Genomic DNA, 18280 nt, shown 5'->3' on the forward strand with positions numbered 1-18280 from the left:
ATTAAAACGGTAATGGTTTATTTACTCTCCCCAAGTGTGGTTGGGAAATATGCTAGATTAAAACTCAGGCAGCTGAGTTTCTGTTTCTGATCTGCCAACTGTTAGGGTAAGCTGGTCTCTCCATGTGCTCATCCTGGCAAGCAGCTCCTCAGGCTTTTTACTGGAGAAACAGGAAGCAATGATGACAGAGCCGGGCAAGCCCAGACCCCACATGAGCCTTCTCTGTAATTGTGGATAGTTCTGGAAACTGGACCATCAGCCTTAATTACCTATGTCGGGAATCCTGTGCACACTAGGCCACATTTCTCAACAGCTTGCCCGAGCCATGCCCCTAAAAACAGCTCAGACCTGCTCCACAGGGGCATTAATTCTGGCAGCGGAAGGGGGTGAACTCATTTTAGGCATACGTTTCGGTAAACAACTGAAACATCCACTGTTATAAGCATAGACCTGACGCAACTATGTTGTGGCTGCGAATTGTCTCACTTTTGCAACTCCAGAGCAGTTACACACTCTCACCTTAGAGCAGATCTCGGTCAGATAAATTTCAGTGAACTTCTAGTGCTCTGCCCCATCTCTACAAACTCAACCACCGAAACCACAACCACCTCCACTACTATCACAACAAAATGAACTTCATTCATTTGATGTCATTCCTAAGCTGTTTCTCAGAGCCATCAAGCTAACTGGAACAAAGGAACCAAGCTTCTTGTGCCATCAGCACCCATATTTGAGGTGTTAAGCGGGGGTTGTATGTATTTTTTCCACTCTCCACATACCAAACTGTGAGGACCATTATAAAAGGATGGCCATTTTACAGATAAGAAACCCAAGGTTAAAACTAATTGCGCAAAGTGGCTGGCCCCGTGGCCAAATGGCTAAGTTTGCGCACTCTGCTGCAGGCGGCCCAGTGTTTCGTTGGTTCGAATCCTGGGCGTGGACATGGCACTGCTCATCAAACCACGCTGAGGCAGCGTCCCACATGCCACAACTATGAAGGACCCACAACGAAGAATATACAGCTATGTACCAGGGAGCTTTGGGGAGAAAAAGGAAAGAATAAAATCTTTAAAAATAAAACTAATTTCCCAAAGTTACAGCTTACAGGGACAGAGCTGGCCCATGAATCCTTTAGTCTTTCAGTCCACACAGTATCCATCAAACGTTAACAACAGGCACAAAAATATATTTCTACAAATGTTTTATTTTCAACCTAGGATTTTGAGCTTTTTTTGTAGATATTAACTTACTTAAGTTTTATGGTAAGACTATAATGAAATGTTGTATTATATTACTACCTCTGAGTAATTGTGTGCTATAAAGATATAAGGATGTTGTGACTTGTAAATCATTTTGAGAAATGCTCCATGAATATGCCTAAAATTTGTTATTTTTACTTCATTCAAGTGTTATATTCATGATAAATGGTTTAGGAAAGAGAAAATGTACCGCACGTTTTTATTTGACACTTTTCAATAATTATGAAGAAAAAAACCAGTCATCATGTTATACATTACATCCTGGTACCTGTCTTCACTTGAACCTGGATTTGTTAGAATAAGTATTTATGGAACGACGTCCAGTGGGAATCATGGGATGTGATGGCCATCTGGGATCTGTCAGTTTTACAAAGGAAGCAACTGAGGCCAAGTGAAGTTGTGTCTTGCTCAAAGCTTCTGAGAGTGAGCAGAGTCTGAAATCCAAGTTTTCTGATTTCAAGCCATTTGCTCTTCTAAAGGAAAAGATTCCCTCACTTGGCAGCTTCGCAGAATTTATGCAGGGATATTAATTTGAGGCTGACCACTCTCAAGGCTATGCTTCTGCAGAAAAGGACTTGAATGTACTTCTGCAGAATATTTGTCCTATCGAGAAGTGACACTGGACGCCTCAGCAAAGAAGATATACAGATGGCAAATAAGCACATGAAAAGATGTTCAAGATCATATGTCATGAGGGAAATGCAAATTAAAACAACAATGAGATATTACTACACATCTATTAGAATGGTGAAAATCCAGAACACTGACAACAGCAAATGCTAGCAAGGATGTGGAACAAAAGGAACTCTCATTCATGGCTGGTGGGAATGCAAAATGCTACAGCCATTTTGGAAGAGAATTTGATGGTTTCTTATAAAACTAAACATACTCTTACAATATAATCCAGCCATTGCGCTCTTTCATATTCACCCAAAGGAGCTGAAAACGTATGTCCACACAAAAACCTGCACATGGACGTTTACAGCAGCTTGATTCATTACCGTCAAAACCTGGAAGCAACCAAGATGTCCTTCAGTAGGTGAATGGATAAATAAACTGTGGTCCATCCAGACAATGGAATATTATACAGCACTAAAAAGAAATGAGCTATCAATCCATGAAAAGACATAGAGGAACCTTAAATGTATATTACTGAGTGGAAAAAACCAATCTGAAAATGCTGCATGCTGTATGACTCCAACTATTTGATATTCTGGAAAAGGCAAAATGATGGAGACAGTAAAAGAATCGGTGGTTGCCAGGACCTGGGGGGGGGGAGGCAGGGATGAATAGGGAAACACAGAGGATTTTTAAGGCAGTGAAACTATTCTATATGATACTACCATGGTAGATACATGTTATTGTACATTTGCTAGACCCATAGAACATGCAACACGAGAGTGAGCCCTAATGTAAACTAACGACTCTTGGTGATGATGTGTTAATGTAGGTTCATCAGTTGTGATACAGGTATATTCTTGGGAGGGATCTTGATAATGGGGGGAGGGTACACATAAGTGGGGGCAGGGGATACATGGAAAATCTCTACACCTTCCGACCAATTTTGGTGTAAGCCTAAAACTGCCCTAAAAATAAAATCTACTAAAAAGACTTTTAAAAAAGCAATATCCCTGGAAATTAGAGTCATGTTCACATTTAACATTTAAAATTCACATTTTAAATTGATTGTACAAGGTGAAAAGTGGGACACATTTCTTCATCTGTTTTAAGAATGTACACATGAAGATTTCTCATACTTCAAAATCCTTATGAAAAAGAAAGTGAGGAAATGCAGGTAATGAGCTTTGCTTTGGCCTCTGGTAAGAATGTGGGTTTACCATTTCCCAATGGAAAAACTTTGGTTTATGCCTCACATCTCAATTCCATATAATTCTACACTTGATTTAATTAAAAATAAAAATTGTCAATGTTATTTCATGCAGCCCCCAATTAGCTATTTCCCCTTTACTGTATAATGCTTCTTGTTCACATAAAGAAAACAATCAACAAAAAGTAGAATACTTATTATTGAATGACTCCTTTTTTCCAATAGAATTTTTGTCTTCTGATCATGTGAACTTCTAATAGGGGTAGTCAGCAAATTTTATGTAACTTATCTTTCTTCTTATATTTCTTATACTAACAGTCATTAAACTCACTATTAAATATTTTCTATTTTCAGTTTATTCTCTATCAGGTACAGTAACACTGAATCTTTATCCACAAGAGGAAGGGCTTAGTTCCCCATTTTTATCATAGTTTCCAAGGTGGTTTTTTTGGATGATTTCATTTCTTCCAAGGAGAAAATTGGCTAACATTCCCTTAAAAGTTGTATCGTACAGCAAGTGTTCAATGTTTTGTTTAGTCACAAATGAGATAGAACTTTTACAACATGGCTTTCTTTCTGTGTGGAGAGCTGTGTGGGTGGGAGTCAGCGTCACTAAAGAAAAAGACAAATACTCCTTTGTCCTTCTCCTGTTGCAGATTCTAAAAATCTGGGGTTCCAGCCAAGCTCTTGAAATCATATAATTTGTATTCATCTCTCCACTCCTGATAAGAAGGCTACAGGTAGAGATTTTTAGAACTAAACTCCCTATGCAGCTTTAGCTAGGACTAAAATTTCTATTTATTTTTAGGTTTAAAGTTAACATTTCTAGCTTTCAAATTTTTCCTATAATTTGATTCTTTGTTCGATGAAGAAAAAACTCGGAAATCAGAACTTGTTCTAAAAAGAGTACTAATAATGTGTATACATATATTTTTAAATGTTCAGTCACGACTGATAACAATATCCACTTTTCTGTAGTTCTAATGTAATGAGATTGAAGACATTCTAATATCTTATTATATTTAGTGTTCCCAACTATTTTTAACTTTAAACATTCAAAATCCATGCAGAAAATATTTAAATGTCTTCTTTATGATTGGAGTTCTGCATAAGAATTTATTTGAAAATAATTTCCACTTCTTTAAAAATGTAAAACCACCACTTTAGAATACTTCCTTTTTCCATTATAAAAGTACCATATTCTCATTAAAAATACTTAGGGAATGCAAAAGAGTTAAAACATCAATAATCCCAGCTACACACAGCCACTGTTAATGTCTGGTGTTTTCTTTTTTTAAAGTTTTCCCCCATATATATTTTCGAATACATTTTTATAATCACATTGTATATGCAATTGTGCCATGTCTTAATATTATATCATATGTATTTTTCAAAGTTGTATTATTTCTCTGGTTAAGAATATTAAAAACAGTTTTTGCTAAAGTAACCTTTTAAGTTACTTTTGTTTTGTTATTATGAGAATATAAAATGAAAATAGGAAGTATCCTATAGTCTGTTCCTCCCAACAAGCTCTCCTCCTGTCACTCCCTGGTGAAAACCACTTTTAAGAGTCTCAGGTATCCTTCCAGAAATTTCCAGGCATATAAAAGTGTATTCTTATATAATGTAACATTTCCTACATTATATTTTATCTACATATGTGTATATATATATACAGTGAGAGAATCATTCATACTTTAACTTAATAAAATGTTTTAGGGGTTTCCCTTTCACACTAGTCCACATACATTTTCTTTATTTGTTTTAAAAAAAGCTCAATAGTCTTCTGTTGTATCATGTACATTAATTCAGTGTGTGGTCCTCTACTGACGGACATTTACATTATTTCTGTTTTCTTGCAATTATAAAGTGTGGACACTAAGGTAGCTGCCAACTCCATGATGCCTTTGTATGGATTAGAAAATGATGCTCTTCTATGAAGGATGTCTTCCATGGGCCTGTCTAGTTCCACGCTCCACCATTCTCCACCTTGCTCTGTTCCCTGCAATGCTGATCTCCATACAGACAGCATCGATGTACTTCCTCTGGTTTAGCTTTTGGTTGGGTTCAGCCAATGGGGAGCAGCTGCAGGAAACTGGAAGGAGGAAGTAAGGAGAGGTTGGGGTATTTATTCCCAGCTCTCTTCCTGCGCTTGCTGAAGGCTGGCTTCCTCTCTCAAACTTTCTCTCTCTGTCACTACCTCCCTCCTCTAGTATCTGCTCCCTTTCTTGCCCTTCTAGTCCTAGGATATTTCACTTTCCTTTCTAGTTTCTCTGCACTGTGCTTGACCTTTGTAAAAAGCCTATTTATTAAACTCTGCTCAAATTATCCAATTTGCGTGCACCATCGATTTTCTGCTAGGACGCTAACTAATATACTTTTATCTTGACAAATACAGCCCCACACTGGAATGTTTGGTTTGTTGATTGGAGCGGGTGATTACTACCACCCTCACACTCTCCCTGCAACCTTGTCAGGGTGTCCAGTGCAGGCTACAACTTAGACAACACATGACAGCCTTGGTTGCAACCAAAATGGTATGTGTGTGAGTGTGTGTGCATGACATTTCTGTGTGCTTTTATGAATTCCATAGGACAAGTGATTAGCAGTGGAGTTGTTGGGTGAAAGGTTATACACACTTAAATTTTGAAAGAATTTGCCAAATGGCTATCCAAAAAGACTGAATTTACATTCTCTCTGCACTTTTTGCCAACTGTAGGTTGTAAAACTTTAAATTTTTTTTTGCCATTTTTAGAGGTAAAAGTGGTATCTCATTTTTCTCTTTGTCATTATGTTTCTTTAATTATGAGTTCAGTTGGGCATCTTTTCATATATATCTTGGATATTTACATATTCTTGGTCAATTTTTCTATTGGGTTTTTTCCTTAATTATTTAAAAGTACTATTTTTTTTTAAAGATTTTTATGTTTTCCTTTTTCTCCCCAAAGCCCCCCCGGTACATAGTTGTATATTTTTTGTGGTGGGTCCTTCTAGTTGTGGTATGTGGGATGCTGCCTCAGCGTGGTTTGATGAGCAGTGCCATGTCCGCGCCCAGGATTTGAACCGACGAAACACTGGGCCGCCTGCAGCGGAGCGCACGAACTTAACCATTCGGCCACGGGGCCAGCTCCCCCCCCCCCCCCAAAGTACTATTTTTATATTAAGGAAACCAGCTCTTTGTCATATGTGTAGCAAATATTTTCCAATTTTTCATTTCATATGGATGTTTAAAAGTTTTTATATAGGCAAATGATAGCAAATATTTTTTCATGGCTTTTGGACTTTGCATCAGGTTAAGAAATGCTTTTCTTACTCCAAGATAATAATTGTTAAAAATCCTATATCTACCTCTAGTATCTGTTATTCTTTTTACGTGTACAATTTCGATCCATCAGAAACTAATTTTTGTATGGAAGACGTAGGTGTCCAGATGGCTAGCTGCTTATTTGGAGATATGATTTGGAGATGGTTTGATTTGGTAATGATGTGATCATCAATAGAGCTTTTCATCATTAATATGGGATGCCATTCTTACTATATACTAAGTTCTCAAAGGAATTGGGGTGTACTTTTATACTCTTTATGTTCATCCATTGGTTTATCTCTCTAGCTGTGGTAGGAGGATTTGTGAGATGGCCCCCATTGATCCTGGATTCACACCCTTGTGTAATCCCCTCCCCTTGAGTGTGGGCTGGGCCTATGACTTGCTTCTAATGAATAGAATACTGCAGAAGTGAGGGGATGTCACATCAGCAATTAGATTACAAAAACGATGTCTACATCTTACTAGTACCCATTCTCTCTCTCTCATTTGCTTGCTTTGATGAAGCCACCTGCCATGTTGTGAGTTGTCCTATGGAGAGGCCACGTGAACAAGGAATGAGGGAGATCTCCAGCTAACAGTCTGTGAGGAGCTGAATCCTTTCAACAACCAAACGAGTGAGCCTGGAAATTGGTCCTTCTCTAGTTGAGCCTTGAGATGACTGTAGCCATAGTCAATACTTTGATTGTAGCCTTGTGAGACACCCAGAGTCAGAAAACCCAGCTAAACCACGCCCAGCTTCCTGACTCACAAAAACAATGAGATACAAAGCCTGTACTGTGTAAGTTGATACATTTGGGGGAAATTTATTATGCAACAATAGGTAACTAATACACTAGTCCTGCCACAAAGTTTTGTAGTTCCTGCAGTTTTATGTTTTAATATTTGATAAAACAAGTCCTTTCTCATTTTATTTTCTTCAATTTTTTTTCTCTGGCTATTCTGATATATTTAATCTTTTGGATGAATTTAACATAGCTTTGTCAAATACCTGCCAAAGACTTGTTCCTTTTCAATTGATTTTTTTGAAGGTTGAATTGATAATTTTACCGTTTTGAGTCTTTCTATATAGGAACATTTACTCAGCTCTCCTTGGATGTCTCCTCAGTAAAGTTGTAATATTTTCTTCATGTTTGTCCTGCACATTCACTGTTAAGATGATTCCTAATTATTTGCTTTTGTTTTGCTATTATGAGATATTGTTTCATTTTTTCTCTCATTATGCTTTGTATGTAGGAAAACTACTCATTTTTATAAATGACATTTTTTACGCAATTTATTTAATCTTTTTGTGCAATCATATAATCTGCAAATAATGACACTTATGCATCTTCCTTTTCAATATGTAGACTCCTTTATTTTTCTTATTTGATTGCACTGAATTTTGCTTCCAGAACAATGAATTCCAGTAGTGTGATAGCACCTTTGTTTTGTTTGTAAAATTTAAGTGGAAAATTGAACGTTTTACCATTAAATTTGATGCTGGCTTTTGATGTGATTAAATATAGGAATTGACCTATTTTGCTTTGTATCAGGAATAGATGTTGAATTTTACATCATTTCTTTTCTGCATTTACTGAGATGTTGACCTGATTTTTCTCATGTGAACTGTTAATACTACAAGTTATACTAATAGATTCTCTCACATTCAACAATGCAGTTAATGAGTACATACTATTCCATCAAGTGAAAGCATTGCAGCTTCCACTTCTATGCAAGCCAGTTTTCACTTTTTTAAACTCCTCTTTAACAAACATCCTTACATATACAACTTTGTTCTTTGTTAACAATAATAATGGCGAACATATAGAAATTTCTGTCTCTCAGGCATTCTAACATCTTCATATTTATTAACTCATTTTCTAACAATTACAACAATCCTGTGAAATGGGTATTATTATGATGCCCATTTTACAGGTAAGGGATGTGAGGCACTGAAAACGTAAATAACTTCCCTAAGTAAGTGACAGACCAAGATACAAACCAGGCAGACTGGGCTTAGTCACAAACTAGACAATGGTCACCACCACAGTCAAGATATGGAACAGTTCCATCACACCAAAAAGTGTTTTCCTGCCTCTGTGCAATCAATCCCCTATCTGCATGGCCCCAGGCAACCACTTATAGTCTCTGATCACTGCAGATTAGTTTTCCTGTCCTAGAATTTCATATACATAGAATCATATAGTACATATTTTTTTATGTCCAGCTTCTTTTGCTCAGCATAGTGTTTTTCAGATTCATTCATGCTGTCACTATATCTCTAGTTTGTTTCATTATTAAATAGTATCCTATTGTATGGAGTTACCACAATTTGTTTATCCATTCACCTCTTTATGGAAATTTGGGTGGCTTCCTATTTTTGGCTCGTATGAATAAAGCTGCTATGAACATTAGTATACATGTATTTTGTGGATATGTTTTAATTTTTCTTGAGTAAATAAGAAAACATAAAATATGCCTTTCCCTACATCAATATGTCTTTCCTTACATATTTCCTCAAAATATGTCTTTCCTTACAAGACTACACTGTCTTGATTAAGTTACAGTAGAAGCTTGATGTTATTGAGATGTATATCTAAAGTGATTTATTAATTTCTACATTCATCAAAACACTATTCTATTGTTTGTCTTATAAAAACACATAAGGTATTACTGAAATTTTTAAGTAACTCCTTTAGACTCTGTCACCTTAGTGTTCTCACCTATTGCTTTCATTAGAAATTTCATATAAATTGAATCACATACTATGTAGTCATTTGTGTTTAACTTCTTTCACTTAGTATATTTTTGAGGTTTGTTCATTTTTTTAATGTATCAGTAGTTCATTTCTTTTATTGCCAAGTAGTAGTCCATTGTGTGAATGTACCAAATTTTGTTTATCCATTTACCACTTGAAGGACACTTAGGTTCCTTCCAGTTTTTGGCTATTATGAGTAATTCTGCTATGAACATTCACATAGAAGAATTCATTTCTCTTGGGTATGTACTTAGAGTAGAATCATTGGTCCGATGGTTAATTGTAGGTTTAACATTTTAAGAACTGCAAAACTGTTTTCCAAAGTGACTGAATCATTTTACATTCCCACCAGCATGTGTGAGGTTCCATTTTGCCCACATCCTCCAGAAGTCTTTTAAGTTATGGGTGGTGGTGTCCCATGAGCAATGATTTCTCTTCCTCCTCCTTTCTGCCACCCTGGCTCCATCCCACTGTGTGCACACAACACACTGGGTATAGTTTCAGTTGTCCACTTTATCCCTCACTGGGGTTTTGATGTTTGAGGGGAATTCATGTCTCCTTGCATATGCGTTACAGTTCTTCCCACACACTTGGCTGAAATTAGTGTGGCCTATTATCCCTTTGATTCAGTGTTTTCTCATGTTCCTAATTCCCTCCTTTCTTGTAGCACACAGTTTTCTGCTACCACCATACTTGAAAATCTTATGATCTCATTTGCAATGTCTGCCCATCTGAAAGAAAGCTTCACTGTTTGCTTTCTAGATAGTAGACAGTTATGAAAACTGCTGTGATTTTTGACATTTGGCTTGGCTACCGTTTTCCAATATGTGTAAACTCCTTTAAGGAAAGTCCAAAAAGAGTCGGCTTTCTTTAAATACAAATATAACATGCTATCATGACTTGGCTATCACGTGGATAATCTGCTGGTCCTTGAATTAGCAGCTGTGACTTATTTAAGATGGTGACTACTACTCACCTGTGGTCGAAAGGAAAGAGGTGTTTTGCTGCCAAGAAGCCTGTCTGCTCAGAGTGTCTGTAGACTGTTTTCAAAGCAGGAGCTGGTATGATTCACAGTCATTATCTCTCTAGGAAAAAGAGTGCAGCAGATTGGAGTAGCAGCTGTAGGGAAGGGCATGCAATCACTTACTTCCCCTGTCTATTCTATTTGTGAAGGGCTGTTCCAAATGATTTTTAACAAGATACATTATTTCAGGAAGTATCCATTGCTCTCAAAGAAGCATCTGCCTTAGGAGCCTTGTGCCATCTGCTAAAATAGGAGGCTCGCATACGTTCATTTTGTGATCTTGAGTGAGATACTTATTTTCCTAAATCTTACCTTTTAAAATGCACGAAATGGGGTAAATTATGCTCATGCATCACAGTATATTTGTCAGGAATGTGTACCAAGATTTATAATGAGATTCATAAATGAAAATTCTTACTAGTTATATATTCCTTCCATTTTAACTTCAAAAAGATACCCAATTCAGAACTATGTTAAGTGAAATAAGCCAGATAGAGAAAGACAATCTCTGTATGACTACATTCATATGTGGAAGTTAAACACGTAGACAAAGAGAACAGATTAGTGGTTACCAGGGGAAAGGGGGGGTGGGGGGTGGGCACAAAGGGTGAAGTGGTGTGCCTACAACATGACTGACAATAATGTACAACTGAAATTTCACAAGGTTGTAAACTATCATAATCTCAATAAAAAGTTAAAAAAAAAGATACTCAATTCAAAGCAGTCTTACCCATTAAATGTTTCAACAGAAACCGAGTCTTAAGCAGAGAGGCAAGCATGTGGCAACAGGCCATTTTTAAATTATAGATTTCTTGGTTTTGGTTTTCACATAAGTGTACAGACTCTGTTTTTTTCTTGCATATGGTAAATTGTTGTATGGTTTATTAAGGATTCTCAATGTGATATGGCATAAACATAAAATTGTTACAATAACTTCTTTGTCCCCAGCTGCACTATATTAACTATCTCGTTTCCTGCTGGGTATCTTGTCTCTTCCCAACATATTGGCGAGATTCTCTAACTTCCTGTCTCTCTAAGTATTAGGTCAGACCTATTTAGGTATTTCCAAATTCTCTGAGACTCTCCTACCATTGAGAGGTCTAGTTTTCGTTTCCTCTACTCGCATCTGGGTGAACTTGGAACTGCTTTGATCATCAGAGAATCACAGAATTGCTATGTGTCTTCTGAGGTGAGGTCATAAAATACAGGTGAAATTTGTCCTTGGAGTCCTGGACTATGTCATCAGTTTGACTAGCTGGGAGCTGCTGTGCTGTGAGGAAGCTCAGGTAACAGGGAGAGGCCATATTGAAGGACTCTGGTCAAAAGCTGAGCCATTAAATTGTCCCTGGCTAGGTATCAGATATGTCAGTGAAAATAGTCTCCAGAGGCTTCCAGTCTCCACCATTCCAGTCTTTCCAACTGAGGCCCCAGACATTGTGGAGCAGAGAATCACCTCTTGACTCCTAGAGGCTAGCATAATAAAATGGTGGTTATTTTATGCCACTAAATTTTGGAATTATGTGTTAGTAGTAGATAATCAGAGTTGTATATAAAACTGAAGTCTTCACTTTAAAATTTCAAATTCTACAAGAAGCTTATCCTTTCTCTTTTGCTCTGGCTGAAACTGTCTGTTTCTCTATGGCTTGGAGGAAGAAATGGACACAGATTCTTCTCTCCACGTATGTCCCCATTCCTGCTACCCTGTTCTTCCCTCTGGTGTGGGCAGGTGAAGAGGAAGAGTGCCGGCGGGTCTCCCTGCAGGAGGCAGGGGTAGGCTGAACATCTCTCTGGCTGATTTCCACAGCACCTCTGGCCAACACTGACCAATCAGCGATGCCCCCATGTGACAAGTATCCACTGCTGCCTTCCCTGTGATGTGCCAAAGCTGTTAGGAGGGCTGGGCAGAGCCTTCACTCTTCCCCGCTCCCTTTACCATTTATCACCACTAGCATTTGAGCTCAGAGGGCCTCTGCTTTGCAGATGAGGATCACGTGGGGAGCTTTTCAAGCTTGCAGGGCTCAGGACTCACGTAAGACCAATTAAATCCAAATTTCTTAGGGGTACACCCAGGTGTCGGTATCTTTTAAAACCACAGGCCCGGACTACCACTTTTTAAACTTGGCTGTCCATTTGAATCATCCACAGTTTGAAAAATAATGATTCAACTTATGCCTGTAATTTAAGAACACCTATAATATGCTGGGCACTATGCTGACCTTTTTACCTTTATTATTTAATCTTTACAACAAACATATAAAGAAATTCTATTACCTATATCTTTCTTAGCAGGACACTGATGGTCTGGGAGGTTAACTTGCCCAAAGCTATGTGGTTCATAATTTGCAAAGTTAGGATTGAGGATTCTTTTCTGACTGTGGTTTCTCTATACCACTGCCTCTGTTCAAGAATATCAACATTCTTGCATATGGATTATATATTTTTTAACACCTTAATGAACCCTTAATGAAATAATTTTTTTAGAAAAACAGCTTGTTACTTAAATTACAACGTGGACAAAAATCAGAGTTTCTTGGATTTTCCAAAGGAAGTGACCTTCATAAAGTATTTCCTATTCTGCCATTTTTCTTGGAGTTAATTTCTTTTTAAATTTCTCTTTAATCCTCATGATGTCCTGTAAAGTATGAAGAAAGAAAATACCATTTTTCCTCCCAAGGACTTTAGAATGTGATGCGGTAGAAAGAGTGTAGACTTTGGAATCAGATTGAGGCTCTAAACCTGTCTTTGATGCTAAAGATCTTAGTACTTTTGGGAAAGTTCCTAAACAGTGCCCTGAACTATAAAATGGAGATAACCCCACCTCCTTCATTGGATAGGACAATTAAAACAATAAGATAACATATGAGAAGTGTCTGTCTTGGAGTCTAGTGTGCAGGAGGTACTCACTAAATGGAAGTCCTTTCACTTCTCTTCCTTTTGGATCCATAATTATTTCACTAACACCAAGACATTCAATTGAGACTGTGTATGGACCACATAGAAAAGATGCTAGGAGCTAGTCCTGTTTTGGGTAATCTTACTGTTTAGACTTAAAGAGACACTGTACAGCGGTATTGACAAACATAGGACACCCCAAACCAATGGGATTTAGTTGGTATTTAAAATACAATTCCAGAAGTTGAGGAGAGAAGGGGGCATGAAGAGACATGGATGACAGAGGATGGGATGCTAGGACTCGTGCAGGAATCCTGTTTTCTGCTCCAGTGAGCCAAGGGAAGGTGGAAGAAAATTCATGTAACAGGAGACGCTGGAATTTGGGAGCAGCCTCCTGGCATGCCTTTGTCCTGTACTTCCAATTTCTGGAGGCTACGTGATTTTGTCTGTTGCATATCTTGAATCCGTCATCCCTCTTTTTTTAATTGCAGCAAATTGTGCAATCTTTTCTTGTTTGTTTTTGTTAGGATTTCCTTCATTTTATCACTGGCAGGAAAAACTTATCCCTTGAGATTTCCTCTGGGACACGATTATTTACTGTAACTACAATTTAATGAATTCTTGAGTATTTCTTCCTGATTTATCCTCTATGTTTTTCATTCTTAAATATAGTTCCTTTGTTTCTGGCTGTTTTTCTCTTGAATGCTTTTGAATAATTTTTAAAAAAATATCTGCAGCATTTTTATATGTGTGTGTGTTATATGTACTGTTCACCACACACATTGTATATGTGCTTCATTATTTTTGTGCATCCTAGCTTTATATCATAAGATGATAATCTGCCACTTCTTGCTACCTCTGCCACTGTCAGCTTGGGTCAAACTGTTAAAATCTCTTGCTCCAATGACCAGATCAGCTTCCTGTCTAGTCCCCTTGGCCCTCATTTTCCACTCTTCTAACACACTGAAGACACAGCAATCTTTTTCTGAAGAGAAAATCTGATCCTATCTGCTTAGTGTCTTTCAAGGGCATCCTCAGAGTCGGGCAGCATGATCTGGCCCCTGCCTGTCCCTCCAGCCCCTCTCATAAACTCTTAGCCTACTCTATCTTCCCATCACAATGCCAACTTAAGTCCCTTTTTCTCTTCCCCTCTCCTCCTGCCCTCTGCACCTGTTATTCTCTTCGCCTTGGGAAGCTCATGCTCACCGCACAGCTTCTTTTGCCTACTTAATCCCCACTAGTTGTTTAGGTTCCAACTTAGACATCACTTCTCACTGGGGGCCTTCTCTAACACCCTTCAGACTGGGTGAGGTATTCTTTTATAGCTTCTATTTGTTGTCCTATCATGATACCAAACTCTCGTCAAATTATTTGACTGCTCCATCAGGGCACGGGCCCTGCCTTACGAGGTAAGCATTCAGTAAATATTCGTGAAATGAATGAGTGAATGAATGAAGGCACTGTCCTGAGGCAGTGTGGCCCAGTGGGTCAGGAATCTTGAGTCAGATGGCCTGGGTCTGGATCCTGGCTTTACCCCTAACTAGATGTGTGTGAATTCTGGCAAGTTACTTCACCTCAGTTTCTTAATTGGTAAAATGGAGATAGCAATAGTAAACATCTGGTCAGGTTATTGTGACAATTAAAGGTTAACAGGTATAAAGTTAGATAACTACACTTGACACAGTTTCACTTCATGTTAGCTTTTATTATTATTACTATTGCTTAAACTTTCATCTGACAACTTAGTAGCCAAGGTAGAAGGCACAGCATCTGGCATGGTCTATTAGGAATTGTCTACTCAGCTCTATAAGTGAATTCACAAGAATTGGCTTATAAAATGCTGGATTTCTACAATAACGCTGAAAATGATTTTGTCTGTAACATATGGTATAGGTATCCTAAATTATAATTTAATATTATAATTATGGAGAAAATATCTCATATCTTTGCTTAAGTTTTAACATGTACTGGTTAAATATGTTCTAAGGAGTTAGGATCTATTGTAGACTGAATTTTCAGTAACAGTCTTGATGACAGAAAGGAATCTATGTTAGAGGTCTTTCTTTAAAAACTATATTTGAGATACTGATCAGAAATTGGCTACAGGAAGGTATGAAAATTTTTAAATAAAAAACACTCATGAAGACAGAAGAAAGCTGGCAGGGAGCTCATAAATTGAAGAAAGATCATGTTTCGCTCAAGTCAACAGTGATGGTGTGAGTAAGATTTCTCATTTTACAGGGTCCAGAAATTAGAGATGAATCAGAGAGAGAGGGAGAAAGAGAGAGGGAGGGAGAGAGAAAAAGAGAGGGAGAGAGACAGAGAAACTTGGATGGAATATTTTCCATCACTCATTGTAAAGTCTAGCTATAAATCACATTTTTTAAGGAGATCAAAGGTTGGTTGAAAGTGCTTGCAGGGTCTTTGGACACAAAGATGCTGAGAAGCCAGATAAGCTCTGGAAATCTAAATCTCCGAATTAAGAGATTCAACACAAATTTGAGTTACCTAAACCAGAGGAAAACCCAGGATTAGATCAAGCAGTGATTTAAAAATGTTAGAGGTTAGTAACTGAGATAACTATACTTAGGTAATAATATAGATAATATTGGATTTGAGTGTAATCTTCTTTAAAATTTATATTTTTGTTATTTTGGGGAAAACTAAATGAAAATCCTACTCTAGTATATATACTCTGGGATTTAGTTACTTCCATCTATAGGAAACAGTATTTTGGATGGGAAGGCACAGCAGTTACATGAACGAACAAATAAGAGATCATACCCTTGCCTCAAGGTAGTGTGGTAGAGTGGCTAAGACTGGAGTCAGACGACCTGGGTCTGTGTCCTACCGCAAGCCAATAATTTAAAGGACACTTCTAACTTCCCTCATGCTATATTTATAAAGCTAAGCCCATAAACATACTCAATTTCATACATATCATAATTTGTGACACATCTCTTCACATTTAATGGAAGTTTAAAGCACATGTAGCTATGTAGGCATGGGGCTTAATTTAAAATTGTGTGATATGTTACACAATCACACAATACAAATTGTTAAACTTAGACAATATAAGTGTTGTGGAGTTTCACACCAGGCAGGAAGGTGGACCCCTGACCTTGCCATGTCAAGGAGCCTGAAATAAGCTTTACTTCACTTTATAATCCCGTTCTTCTTCCCCTCTCCTCCTAAGGGACTAAGTCCTACAAGAGGGACTAAGACGTACAAAGAGCACATAGCCCAGAGCTTGGCACACAGAAAATGATGACTGGACATCATTTGCTCTTACTGTTGTCATTAGTGGTTGTGGTATTTGTTTTTGCAATAGATTGGATGCTTTGCTAGGTTATTTATAAATATTATCACATCTACACCTCAAAAGAGCCGTGAGAAATAGGGGGCATCATATCTAGATGAAGAAATTAGCTGAGAAAAGTTCAGGAATTTCTACTAGAGAGTAGAGGGCAGAGCCAGCATTTAAGCCAGGTTAGTCCAATGTGGAGCCTTTTCCTCCACACCTCCACGGCCACTCTCCTGCTGATGTCCATACTCCCAAAGGAGGCCAAGCCGAGTTTAATATGAAGCGGTCATAGAAAAACACCCCTCTGTTCATCTTCCAGTTTCCAGGTTTTGTATTTGAGTAAGCTGATTAATAAGCTGGCATTCACATCGTATATATTTATATAAATGCATATATTTATGTATTTATTTATTTATATCTTTTTCCCAACTAAAGGCAAGTATATATTATTAAAGCAAATTCCCATCTATCAAATTATACATTTCTGGGAATTTCATTATAAAATTGGAAATCTATTCATTAGATATTCTGACCACGAGATTTAACAAACATCACATTCAAAGAACAAAACTGCAAACAACTATTTAACAGGGAAATTTAACAAATTTTGACTAACGTGTTAAGAGCTCCTTAATGTAAATCTTAGACGTTCTGATTTGAAACAAAGCTTAAAGGTCTAAAGCAGTTTTCAAACCTGAGTGCACGTTAGAATTGCCTGGGGCAGCTTTGAGACAACAACAACAGTAACTAACACCACCCCAGGCCTGGGACTCCCCTCCAAAGACTGTGTCTCAACTGGTCGGAGAACTCGTGTTGTTGGAAAGCTCCCCAGGTGATTCTAATGGGCTGTCAGGGCTGGAGTCACTGGTCTAAAGGAAAGGCAAGAGGGTCTAATTGAAGAGGACAATAAACTCCTGCTGAAACAAATTAAGTCCACAGGGCTAAAAAAAAATCCATGCCTGCATCTGTCCAGCATCCGTGAAAGAATCTTCCGTTGATCCTCAACCCTCCTCAGAGGCTCTCTCCTTCCCTCAGAGCTACTTATCTCCGAAGAGTTGAGGCTGCCCATCTTTCCAGTTCTTCACTTCTCAACCCACGTCAAGTCAGCAGTCCCAATCCCCACCCCCTTGAAAAGGACCTTACTAAGCCTCGACCAGTAATTCATTTTATATTAATATATAACATATAATCAACACATTATATATAATGTAATCTAATCATAACATAACAATATATGATAATATTAATATATCTTGAAGACCTATCTGAAGACTGCTGTGGGTCATAAGCAGTGCTATTTAATGCCTTATTTTTTGAAAGTTGATAAGATTATAGAGCTGCATAAAGGTGGGGAGATTATCTTGTCCTGTGGTTCTCAAATTAGCTTTTTTAAAAAAGCAATACATTCCTTGATTTGGGGAGCTTATCTGAAATGTCAGTATGTGATAAAAAAGAAAAAGGAGCTACTTTGCTTGAGTGATGGTGGTGATGGGGGGCAGAATCCTGATTGCTGGGTTCTGTCCATCTTCCCCTCAGAGATAGCCCTTGCAGATTTACATAGATCCCCCGCCTCTGAGAAGCACAGTTTGAAAACCACTCATCTAGTCTTGATCCCTGCCAGGTAGAACACAGGATATGCCTGCTGCTTTCAGGAAGCTTCTAGGTTTTCTAAATAAAAATACCTAAATAGTGGTAAATAAATAGTGGTAAAGCATTATAGCTCATGAGCTTGTATCTGCATTACGTTTATTATGCACCAGGCACCTTTCTAAGTATGTCACATGTAGTGACTTATTTAGTCCCCCGGACAGTCCTGTAAGTATGGATATTATTACTCTCATTTCATGGATAAGGACATAGAAGCAGGAGACATTACATCATGTGCTGGTGTCACACAGCTAGAGAGTGTAC

Source organism: Equus caballus, chromosome 26 (assembly GCF_041296265.1).
Source record: "Equus caballus isolate H_3958 breed thoroughbred chromosome 26, TB-T2T, whole genome shotgun sequence".
NCBI lineage: Eukaryota > Metazoa > Chordata > Mammalia > Perissodactyla > Equidae > Equus > Equus caballus.